General features: G+C 40.0%; 1 protein-coding gene across 1 annotated transcript in view; it reads right to left on the bottom strand.

Moving 5' to 3' along the window:
* The window catches only part of insyn1 (inhibitory synaptic factor 1), a 108,174-nt gene extending 98,666 nt beyond the window's left edge, over positions 1–9,508 (bottom strand). Inside the window, exon 1 of the mRNA XM_056477936.1 lies at positions 9,419–9,508. The gene's annotated coding sequence lies outside the window, so the exon portion shown is untranslated. The remainder of the gene's footprint in view (positions 1–9,418) is intronic.
* Positions 9,509–13,287: the final 3,779 nt, after the last annotated feature.

Genomic DNA, 13,287 nt, shown 5'->3' with positions numbered 1-13,287 from the left:
ACGGCTCTCTGATGGTGGGGTGGGGAGGGACCGGGAGCTTTAAAGAGACAGTAGCGAGATTCACACTGTAATTCTATCTCTTTCATGTCCGTTTATTCATAGCCCTCCATTTTATTTATGGCCATAGTCCTACATTCTCCCGATAGACGTTTTATATCTCATTCTGAACAGAAACATGATTATAAAGAGGGCATAATCATGAAGCATGCTAGTTTTCTTTAAAAAAAAAGTATTATTATTATTTATGAATCTATCAATGATGTTCATGATGTATGGGCTTTGTAAATTATATCTCTTTTAAATCTGTTTATTCACATCTCTCCATTTTTTTAATGTCCACAGTCCTACATTCTCTCAATATGTGTTATAAAGCTCATTCTACACAGCACACATGTTTATAAAGACGGCATTAGATCAGGGGTCTCAAACTCAGATTAGCGGGGGGCCATTTCAGTGACTGACAATTCATAGGAGCGCCGTTTTAACATTCAAGTACAAGAAAAAAAGTGGAAACCTGACATAATTAATGCATCTTAGGACAACAGACATGACGTTTATATTTCAAGCATTACCTGTCACCAGTGATAATGCAAATCAGCAGGTTTATCGTGTCACACATCAGCTGCTGAAATATATCTGTGTTTGTTGTGTGTGTGGCCGAGCGTTAGACACACACTCAGTCACTCTTCCACAGAGTATATGCAGTCAAAACTCCAGCTTTTTGTTTCTTGTTGTATTGAAGAGGGAGTTTAAATTGCGATGGAAATACTAAAAATAATAGACATAATAATTATTATTCTGTCCCAACCAGTAGCGTAAGCACAGCAGAAAGCAGTCTGAGGAGCTTAAGTGACTTTACTGGCGATCCTTCTTCTCAATGTCTTTATTTGTTTTTGTAAACCTACAACAGAAAGCGGAAAAGTATGCCACATTTACTTTAACAAGTTCAATTCAACTAGCAGTACAATATTACTAATGTACATAGCTTTTATGCAAATCTTAATAAGCATATGAGGAAAATCTATTAAATATTAAATCAAATGTTAGTAAAATTATCATATTTGTTACACCACCAGCTTAAAGTGTTTGTACAACAAAACACAAGTGGTATAAAACTAATAATAATCAAACGACCCTTGAATATTTACAAAAATAGAGCTTTAGTAATAATATAGCATGTATTTAATGTTTAAATCAGGCACAGAATTAAAACGCATGTGTGTTACTCTCGACCGCACACTGAGAGAAAATGAAAGTAAAACTAATCCACATGCAGTACTTTAAATGTCTAGGTGGCGGGTCAAACCCACAAGTGGCTAGCTGCGACTGCACAACACTGACAGTGATTCAAAAAGATATGTGTCGGCGGGCCGAATCTCCTATTTGACGTCAGTTGCGGGCCGGAGGGAGGAGGAGGGCGGGCCGTAAATGGCTCATGGGCCGGCAGTTTGAGACCCCTGCATTAGAGCATTATCATCAAACATAAGGTTAGTGATGCTTGTTTTCTAAACGTAATAGTTTAAGTAACTCATTTCTAATAACTTATTTCTTTTATCTTTGCCATGATGACTAAAGCTGTGCAATTCTGGCTAAAATGAGGATTTTATTTGCTCAAAATAAAGATCACGATTTTCTCACGATTCTGTAGATGTAAAATAACGGTTAATGAGAAGGTTATTAATATAGTTATTCTCAAACATATGGTAAACAATAATAATATTAGGCCTAATATCAGTCAGACAACATTATTAGACCATTTTTTCACTTGTTTGTCGTTACCAGATTCCCTCTTGCATTATTTTCAACATTATACAGGCTAGAGTAGTTATAATGACACCGTTACACATTTATTTTCATGCACAACACTCTGGGTTCTGAAAAAACATATGGGATGCTTGTTGTAATCCTAACTCTAAAATGCGATATGTTGATTTAAATGATGTGCGCACTTTTGGTTTCACTTTTACTGCCGAGTGCGCTCATGTCATGACTGCCGTCACTTTGAGGAAAAAAACACACACATGTAAATAATACCTCCCGCATTATTTACAACTTTATTACCTGTTATTCACAGCCTATGCAGGTTCTGTTCATTAAAGTATATATCGATCACGCGCATGTCCTCTCGGTAGTAAACAAACAGTGTCAGCTCACGTGTAATTTTGCAGTCGTGAATCATTACATTAAGACAGAATTGACATTTTTGGGTGAATTATTCCTTATAAGTACAGAATGTGATACGTAACACCATTTGGAGGTATGTACTGTATTTAAAACAACGTGAAGACTTGTGCAACTGCATTTATTCTTCTCCTAACCTTGAAAATAGAATTGGCTGAATCATAAAAATGCTGGATTAAGATTGTGTGGGGGTCGAATTGAGATTGTGATCTTTTGTTGATTGATCGGGCAGCCCTAATGACTACAGCACATAATATTAGACTAGATATTCTTCAAGGCACATAATATTAGACTAGATAATCTTCAAAACACTAGTATTCAGCTTAAAGTGACATTTAAAGGCTTCACTAGGGTAATTAGGGTAAAGTTAGGGTAATTAGGCAACTCATTGTATAACAGTGGTTTATTCTGGAGACAATCCAAAACTAATATTGCTGAAGGGGGCTAATAATATTGACCTTAAAATGGGTTTAAAACTATTAAAAACTGCTTTTATTCTAGCCGAAATAAAATAAATAAGACTTTCTTCAGAAGAAAAAATATTAGAGGAAATACTGTGAGAAATTCCTGAATCTGTTCAACATCATTTGGGAAATATCTGAAAGACATTCACATGAGGATGAATCATTTTGACTGTAACTGTACATGTATTTCGTGTAAACAAACGTTTATTTTGGATGTGATTAATCTATGCCCCGCACTACATTTCTGTTAAACCAGACGAAGAACTGAAAACGTATTAGTGAAGCGTCTGTAAATAAGCCTGAAGCTGGAGTTGGCAGCCCTGATGGGAGGGTTACTGTAGTTAGCATGGTCTTTCACCGCTCACACTCTCAAACAAATTGAGAAAATGATGCCGAGTAAAATATTCCCTTTTGTATCTTCCTCTTTGATCAATAAAACATTTTCCCCCTCATAAACTCAGCACATTAATACAATGTGCACATTTGCCTTCAAACATGTGTTTAGATTGTGCACACAGTGTTTTTCAGAGCACCGTATTGACTTTGCTCTTATTTCTTCCTTGTGTTTTCTCTTCTCCATAATTAATTCAGCACAAACACTTTAAGGACTCAATTCTAACTGTGTTTTCTAGATTTATTTAATAAAATTTACTGGTTATAAGAAATGTAAGATGGTTAAATATGTATATAGGTCAAAAATAATGATGAAAAAAATATATATTATTAGAAGATGATCAAGATGTCATTAGGTGTAATAATATTTTGCTGCACAATATATCACTTTAGCATCAACATTGCATTGTGTGTGCCTGCAGTAGTCACATCGCAGGATATGCAATGTTGAGTTGAGTTTATAGTTGATCAACAATTGAAAATACATACGATTGTTTTAGAACTTCTGATTCAGTTGCCTATGGGAGAAATGACCAGGAATAATAAACGGCAAAAAACGGTCAAACTACTTACTCTACAAACAAGTGTTTACATTACAATACAGACAAAGTAGAATATTATAATAAGAAAAAAAGATCAGTTTGCAACACCAAGCAGCAAAACGAGCTGAAATGAATGGAAGTGAAGGAGACCAGAAGTCTCGAGCCAAAATGATTCAAATGGCTGCGCCCACTCGTACACGGAGAATAAGGTGAATAGGGGAATTGAGTAAGCTAAATTGTCTGTAGTGCATGTCCTGGTCCTCCAGGTTGGGGGTTAAGCATTGTGCTAACGACCCACCTCGTAAAAATTAGATGTTAAAAAGACCTATCTGTTCAGTAAAGCATACACTTAGTGCACCACTTAGGGGGCTTCCACACAGGATCTGCATCTAGTTTATATACACTATGAACATCAGCTACGCTAAATATTCTCTTTATTCTCCATTTCCACCTGGGGATACTCTTCCCGAGGCCCTCAGACTATGCAGAGTCACTGATTCGATCCAAGACCAACGACGAGATGATCCCAAGGTTTCCATATCCTGGACCAGGCCGTATCCTGAGCAGCTACTGTGATGGTCATGGAGGAGTGGAGAACATGAGACTGATTCCTGTGATGCTCCAGAGACAGACGAGTCTTCGCTGAGGCCAGCTTCCAGCCTCCGCCACTGAGACTGCAGCTCTGCACAAGACGTTTGGCCAGCGGAGAAATTAAAATGGTCGTGCCCAACTGAGCCTGGTTTCTCTCAAGGTTTTTTTTCTTCACTTCCGCCTTTAGTGAAGTTTTTTTTCCCTCTCCGCTGTCGCCACTGGCTTGCATGGTTCAGGATCTGTAGAGCTGCGCATCGTTGGATTTGCTCTTTAATATTTGAACTCTCAGTAGTGATTATTAAACCACACTGAACTGAGCTAAACTGAACTGAACTTAAACACTACAAACTGAACTACACTGTTCCTATTTACTGTGACCTTTTATGTGAAGCTGCTTTGACACAATCTACATTGTATAAGCGCTATACAAATAAAGGGGAATTGAATTGAATTGTTATGAAACACCAAAGCTGTGTCCCAAATATACACTATGTACTTATGCACTTACACACTCTACAGCATAGTACATGTATTAGTGTCATCCTAAATCGAACACTAATGTTTATTTTACTAAGCCGAAATTCAAACCGTTTGATGGTTGCCAAATTAGTGAAATAAATGACCAAACTACCCAATAATACCTGCTATTAGTATAACCGCATTCACCAGTGGGAGGCGCTATAATCACTCATTTCATTCATTTTCTTTTCAGCTTAGTCCCATTATTAATCCGGGGTCGCCACAGCGGAATGAACCGCCAACTTATCCAGCATATGTTTTACACAGCGGATGCCCTTCCAGCTGCAAACCATGTCTGGGAAACACCCACACACACTCATTCATACACACACTCATACACTACGGACATTTTAGTTGATCAATTCCCCCTATAGCGCATGTGTTTAGACTGTGGGGGAAACTGGAGCACCTGGAGGAAACCCACACCAACACGGGGAGAACATGCAAACTCCACACAGAAACACCAACTGACCCAGCTGGTCACCCAGCTCGATCCAGTGACCTTCTTGCTGTGTGGCGATTGCGTTACTCGCTACTCGAGTCACCTATAAAATCTTGGAGAATGCCTTGCAAGCAGAGACTGTGTCTTGAGGAGATGCGTGTGTGTGTGTGTGTGTGTGTGTGTGTGTGAGTGTGTATTACTGTACGCGAGTTAATTAAGGGCCGATTGATCCTCAGCTGAAGAGTGTGATGGCTGATTCTGCCTTCACTACAGCAGACGTGTCCCGCAGGCAGTGTGCTCAGCGCATCTGTGAAATAAGATCATCTACAATAATGCTTCAGGTGCTGGAACTCACTTATATGTGAAGCCTGTGTGTGTGTGTGTGTGTGTTCACATGTAGGGTTAGAGCAAGTGTTTGTCTGTGTGTGGGTGAGTGAGTGTATGAGTGTAGGATCATATGTATGGTTACAGCAAGTGTGTGTGTGTGTGTGTGTGAGAAAGACGGAGAGAGAGAGTGTATGAGCGCGTTTGAGAGAGAGAGTGTGTATGTGTGTGTGTGGATCTGGTGTCTTTGAGTGTGTCTGGTGTGTGTGTGTGTGTGTGTGTGTGTGTGTGTGTGTGTGTGTGTGTGTGTGTGTGTGGGTCTGGTGTGTGTGTCTAGTGTGTGGTGTGCTTGTGGATCTGGTGTGTGTGTGTGTGTGTGGATCTGGTGCGTGAGTGGGTCTGGTGTGTGTGGATCTGGTGTGTGTGTCTAGTGTGTGTGCGTGTGGATCTGGTGCATGAGTGGGTCTGGTGTGTGTGTCTGGTGTGAACAGACGTGTGAGTATGTTTGTGTGTGGGTGTGTGGATCTGGTGTGTGTGTCTAGTGTGTGTGTGTGTGTGTGTGTGTGTGTGTGTGTGTGTGTGTGTGTGTGTGTATGTGTGTGTGTGTGTGCGTGTGTGTGTGTGTGTGTATGTGGATCTGGTGCGTGAGTGGGTCTGGTGTGTGTGTGTGTGTGGATCTGGTGTGTGTGTCTAGTGTGTGTGCGTGTGGATCTGGTGTGTGTGTGTGTGTGTGCGTGTGGATCTGGTGTGTGTGTGTGTGTGTGTGTGTGTGTGTGGATCTGGTGCATGAGTGGGTCTGGTGTGTGTGTGTGTCTGGTGTGAGTGTACGTGTGTGTGTGTGTGTGTGTGTGTGTCTGGTATGAATGTACGTGTGTGTGTGCGTGTCTGGTGTGTGTGTGTGTGTGTGTGTGTGTAGGCAGAGGCTGATGTGCACTATTCTCCATGTATATTAGCGTAGGCTAGTAGCGCAGCAGAGTCGTTCTTGTGATTTCAGAGTCGTAGATCACCTCACACACCTTTACAGCGCTCCATAATCCTGGTTAGCGTAATTTGCTGTCTAATGAACATTGATAACGGAGTGTGTTGAAGAACAGCACACACACACACACACACACACACACACACACACACACACAGAGAGATGCGCGAGCCGCCGGTTGACTATGGTATTTCTTTAACGCTAAGGTCATTCTGACTGCTGGTTTTTACTAGCGGCGCTGGACACACGCCAAGGAAATATCAGGCCCACTTAATATTTCAGTCCTGGATTTATTGCACCGGCCCGATTATGGAGAAGTTTTATAGAACGCAATATTTTTCTAGCAGGGCTTTCACTGGTGTCCCTAAAGAGGAAATCACTGGGGTGATGTGACCCTACAGCGGGGGAACACAGAGCTAGCGCTGCACCATACTGGACAAACTGACTACTGCGTGTTCCTGCGATACACACATCACTTACACTCAGAACATTACAGACGTGTGTGTGTGTGTGTGTGTTGTTTTAAACTACTGTCCTAAGTGCTGTTAAAGGGAGAGGAGATTTTTAACACATTAATAATTCATTTATTTTGTAGGCGACACGGTGGCTCAGTGGTCAGCACTGTCGCCTCACAGCAAGAAGGTCGCTGGTTCGAGTCTCAGCTGGGTCAGTTGGTGTTTCTGTGTGGAGTTTGCATGTTCTCCCCGTGTTGGCGTGGGTTTTTTCCGGGTGCTCCGGTTTCCCCCAGTTCAAACACATGCGCTATAGGGGAATTGATCAACTAAACTGACTGTAGTGTGAGAGTGTGTGTGTGTGTGTGTGTGTGTGTGTGTGTGTGTGTGTGTGTGTGTGTGTGTGTGTGTGTGTGTGTGTGTGTGTGTGTGTGCGTGTGCTATAGGGGAACTGATCAACTAAACTGGCCGTAGTGTATGAGTGTGTGTGTGTGCGTGTGTGCTATAGGGGAATTGATCAACTAAACTGGCCGTAGTGTATGAGTGTGTGTGTGTGTGTGCGTGTGTGTGTGTGCTATAGGGGAATTGATCAACTAAACTGGCCGTAGTGTATGTGTGTGTGTGTGTGTGTGTGTGTGTGTGTGCTATAGGGGAATTGATCAACTAAACTGGCCGTAGTGTATGTGTGTGTGTGTGTGTGTGTGTGTGCTATAGGGGAATTGATCAACTAAACTGGCCGTAGTGTATGTGTGTGTGTGTGTGTGTGTGTGCTATAGGGGAATTGATCAACTAAACTGGCCGTAGTGTATGTGTGTGTGTGTGTGTGTGTGTGTGTGTGTGTGTGTGTGTGTGTGTGTGTGTGCTATAGGGGAACTGATCAACTAAACTGGCCGTCTTGTATGAGTGTGATTTTAATCTTTACTATAATCATCAGTGGTTTTATCTAAACTAAATTGATTTGAGTTATTCAGCCTGACATGTTTACTGCTCCACATTGTTTTAAATGTTTCTCAAAATAAAATATACTGTGTTTAAACCGTTTTTTTACCCAGATATTTAAACAGAATATATTTTAGAGCAGTAAACACAATACTGTTAAACCGTGATATTTTTATTGAAGGTTATCACACCATCAGAATCTTACACCAGCTCATGTCTATATATATAGTGCAGCTCTAGTTGGAGGAGGTGACAGCATGAGTTTAGCAGCCCGAAGGCTTTATTTCAACATTTCTGTTTACACGGCAATGAGCAATCATACCCCAGTTATTAGATACTTCAGGATCAAGTGTCTTTTTATTAGACAAGTCAGTATTTGGCTGGCCGTGCCGCGTCTCTGCTCGTGTGTGTGTCTGAGAAGGATTTATTTCTTCTCATAAAGCAAAACTTGAGGGACTCGGCTGGTCGATAGAGGTGCTCTAAACCTCATTTTGTTTCTTTGTCAAAACAGCCACCCGTCTATCACTTCAGCACTGCTGTTTCAGAGCACACACAAACACACACACACATAAAACATGCTTTCTGCACACATGATGCTTTTATCTGCAGCCGGCCTGTGATTCTCCTGTACAGCAGGTGGCAGAGTAGCGCAGTGAAGTCTCAAACTCACAAAAGAGCAACACACAGAACCTGTGGCTCATCAGTTATTTATAAAAATGTTCACTGAATTATATGCTAATCAATGCTTCTATTAAATTATTGTGTTAAATATGTGTGAGAACTTACTGTAAGTGTCATTTGATGAAGTATCATATCAGTGCAGATTCAATTTCCTTTAATGTCACACATTACGTTTATGTGTATTTATATGTATTCACTAGATTTAATGCATATAAAGCAGGATTATTAGTGTCTAAATGATGAATAAAGAAGTAAATAATTAAATAAGTGAATGAATGAGCATGCAAAATATACAAAGAATTAAATAAAATACTAATTTTCATCCAGTTGACACAGTAACAATTCTCATTTTCACTGCAAGATAATGTAAATAAATAAAATTTTAAATCAAAAGGATAAAATTAAAACAAATAACAAATATTAATGTATACATTTACAAAATCATAAACATCAGTTGTCAAAAACAGAACTGAATTACTAACATTAAGTTCTAAAATAAAAACAGTAGAGAAATACCAATTATAATGAACTGTAAGTGTGTAGAAATTGAATAAAAATGGTGTTAATATAATCCATAACAATTGTGACAGGATAATAAATTATGACTAACAGAATTAATAAATGAATTAAATCACTTCATATTTGACTAAAGTTCTGAAATGTCCTTTAAGGTGTGGCTAAAGTTAGCTGTATTAAGAGAGACCGTAAACTAGCTGTGTTGAAAGATTTAATGCTCACCATCACTTCATAAATACACATTTATTATCTACTGTACAGACATGTGACAGACTTGTCATGTTATCCATGTATTTCTAATTGTAGCGTTATGTTTAGCACAGCAACAGAGCAGTAACTCATGCTAGCCGATGACTTCAATCAACACAACAAACACATACAAAGTGTCCACTAACCGTTCAGAATCCTCCAGTTTGGGTCTAGAAGCTGTAAACTCCTTTTCTCAACACTATTTGACGCTTGTTTGACTTTATAAGACTTTAATTCAGGACTGCTGGTTTCTGGCATTGTGAGATTAGCTTGTTCCATCGTTTTCATCAGAGTAGCGCGTGAAGGCTCCGCCCCCTTCTCAACAGCAGCGGCTCGTTGCATTTAAAGGGCCAGACTACAACCTTTTTGCTCACACAAATTCGCCAAATTAGAGCTTGTTAAAAGACATATTTGGATCAATAAGGATGTTTGATTTACAATTATATTCAAAATAAAACAGTTCCATGTTTTATCTGCTGGTTAAGTGTGACCTCAGGCGAAGCGGCTTCCGGGTCCAAGCGCCCTATCAAACTGCAGTGCTTCCCACACATACTTTACCTAGGCAGGCCATGCAGGTATATTAACGTCCGCCCAAGTATATTTGGTCACTTTTTTTTATTGGTTATCATCCTTTTACTCTTTTTTTATCCTCCCAATAGCCAAACATCTGAGATCAATTAACTAGAGGAAAATCTCCTCCCGCCCTACACATTTCCTACTTCTGGTTGTGTGTGCGTGGGTACTATCAACACTCCCACAGACGGTCTCTCATGCTCTGCAGAGACCCACAGAGACGCGCCTTTTTGGGACTAAAAACTGCATCAGTCCGGGGTTTCTAATCTCCTAAAATGTCCAGGATTGGGCTTTTGGTTTCGCTTTCTTTGCTGTAGTCATTTTTATTTTAAGCCTGATTTACTTTCGCTTGGATTCGCAGCTGCACTGAAAAAAATGATGTCTGCAAAACTGTTGCAAACAATTTATTTGTGTTGAATTTAAACAAACAAATTGAATTTAAGAAAATAAATTGGGGACGTAGGTAACGCTGTCGCCTCACAGCAAGAAGGTTGCTGGTTCGAGCCTCGAGTCAGTTGGTGTTTCTGTGTGGAGTTTGCATGTTCTCCCCATGTTGGTGTGGGTTTCCTCTGGGTGCTCTGGTTTCCCCCAAAAGTCCAAACACATGCGCTATAAGGGGAACTGATGAACTAAATTGACCGTTGTGTATGAGTGTGTGTGTGTGTGTGAATGAGTGTGTATGGCTTGGTTTCCTTGGTTTCCTGGTGACGGGTTGTGGCTGGAAGGGCATCTGCTGCGTAAAACATGTTCTGGATAAGTTGGCGGTTCATTCCGCTGTGGCGACCCCTGATTAATAAAGGGACTAAGCTGAAAAGAAAATGAATGAATGAATTAGTTAATTAACCATAGCAACTTTAATGTAATACAGTTTGGTGTATTTACCTTCGGCCCACAGCTCACAATGATCATTGGTTTTTGGTCCTTTAAAAGTTTGAGCACCCCTGGTTTAAATGCAGTCCATATCAATTGTTTTCAACCACTTACCTTGAAGAAATTAGTAAATCCAATGAATCCTTTAATTCAGTGAACAGTGCCCAGCAGACATGGTTTTATTCATCAGCTCTCAGTTATTCTTGATGAATGTCAGTGTGTCCTATATCTCTTCTCTCTGTCCTGGAGACGATTGCCGATGGCGATGTGTGGTTGCTGTGGCGCCGGAAGACAGACTCCGCATCCCCAATCAGGTCGGCTTCCCCAGCGGAGGCCTGGATTCATCATTCAGCAGGAGTTTCAGTGAAACTGGGCTTTCCGGCGCTTACGTAACTCTGGAAATGTCAGCGCTGATGTGCAGATTGACTGAAGAGCTCAGATTAGACTCTGACAGCTTTTCTCATTCACCACAAACATCATCAAGGACCAAGATGCCACTCAATATCACACACTCCAGCACCTGATGATGTGTCATTTCAACACACTCGGCTTCACTTAAAAACATACTGCACTGTAAATAAATATCGGTGTGGTTGTTGTTTTTATTTTCCCTACTCATTTCTGCTTTTAAATTGCATTATGAGGGCTTAATCTTTTCTCCAACAACTTTCAACCGTAAAAAAATGCCATCTGTAATAGTTTAAAGTGCTATATTGTCTGTGTTGGTGTTGTATTTTATGCTACAGAAACCTTGTATTAATCTGCCAGTACATTTTCTGTTATTTTACAGCCTTATTTCTCTCTATATTATTTATTATACATGCTATTAATACTAAACGTCAATAAACGTCACTTTGTTAAACTGTAGAGTTGAATGTTCAGCATCACAAGTGGACAGAGCAGAGATCAACATCCCATAATGCAATTTACCACCGCAAATAAACACAAAACACCAAATAAAGAAATGTTAATATGTTAATGCACAAAATAAAATAAACTAAATATGATTTGACAGTGTATTTATAGGGCTATTGTACATTAACACCATGCAATAAGCTTCCAATAGTTAACATTAGTTCATTTAACTCAAAAAGCTTTTATGCTGGAATAGTTGGCGGTTCATTCCACTGTGGCCACCTCTGATAAATAAGGGACTGAGCCGAAGGAAAATGCATGAATGAATGAACTAATACATGGATGTCCAAACTCGGTTCTGGAGGGCCGGTGTCCTGCAAAGTTTAGTTTCAACCCAATCAGACACCAGCTAATCAAGCTGTGAAGCTGCGGTCACACTGGGCTTTTCTCCCCATAGACTTCCATTCATACGCACGTGAATGCGTCAGACCGGAAACGCAAGGTCATGCATCAAGTTTCGCAGGTCGCTACAGTGCAAAGTTCAAGCTTGGTGATCTCTGACTTGCGAAATCGCATCACTTGACTGCATGAGACCAATCGAGGATCAAAACAGGACCTCTCTGTGATCAGAATTTTAAAAACATGGACCAATCGCTGGCTTTTTTAAATCTCTAATCATCTTGTTTAATCCCGCCCCTTTTCGCAGCGACGTATGACAGAATTTCGCACACACAAACTCTAGTGTGACCGCAGTTTTACTAGGCATACTAGAAACATTCTTGCAGGTGTGTTAAGGCAAGCTGGAGCTAAAATCTGCAGGATCTTCAGGACCGAGTTTAGACGCCGCTGAACTAATACAACCTTATTGTAAAGCATTACCACATCTTTAAAATGAGGTCAAAATAATACTGTTTTGCTTATGTCAGGCCAGTATTTGGAGCTGTTTTAACTATAATCATCTTTGATTTATAATAACTGTATTGGTATGTTTGTTTCACAAAGATATCACTTTGTGCACTTTTTGTAAGACAGTTATGTATATTGTGTTTTATATTTTCACTTTATAGCAGTAAGTATAAACCATTACATATCCCATTACAAGAGTTTGTTTATTTCAAGAGTTCCCACTTAGATATGCTTGGCGTATAAAGCAGGTTTGGCATGCTGTCCCGGGAGAGAACCCTGAGCTCGGAGATATTTGTTGGCGGTTCATTCCGCTGTGGTGACCTCTGAAATGAAGACAAAGCCAAAATGAATAATGCATTAGTAAATGTTGAACTATGATTAATAAATGTCAGTAAATACATTAACTAATGCAACCTTATTGTAAAGTGTGACTGAAGATTTCAGCACATCTAAGCGTAGACTAATATACCTCTGCTGTTCCACTGAGGACAGAAAGGTTAAAAACACAATTTTGCATGACCTGTCCCTTTAATGCCCCTTTTAATGACCTTTCACATTTGACCCTTTTTAATTAAGCAGTATTGAGTTTATTTGTCATTGCTCTTCATCCTCATGTTTCACTCCACAAATGAAATGCACGCCGGCTGTCCTTAGAGACCGTCTCAGCCAATCAATACAGAACAGGAAAAATGCAAAGCAGAAATGTTTTCTTAATATCTAGAAATCGAATAAACGCACGCAGGTTGAGCCGGCCTTAGCGGATCGATATAAATAACAGATGCAAAACTTAAACCTAATATTCAGTGAATGA

The sequence above is a fragment of the Danio aesculapii genome, chromosome 18, assembly GCF_903798145.1.
Source record: "Danio aesculapii chromosome 18, fDanAes4.1, whole genome shotgun sequence".
NCBI lineage: Eukaryota > Metazoa > Chordata > Actinopteri > Cypriniformes > Danionidae > Danio > Danio aesculapii.
This window is presented reverse-complemented; position numbering and strand designations above follow the sequence as displayed.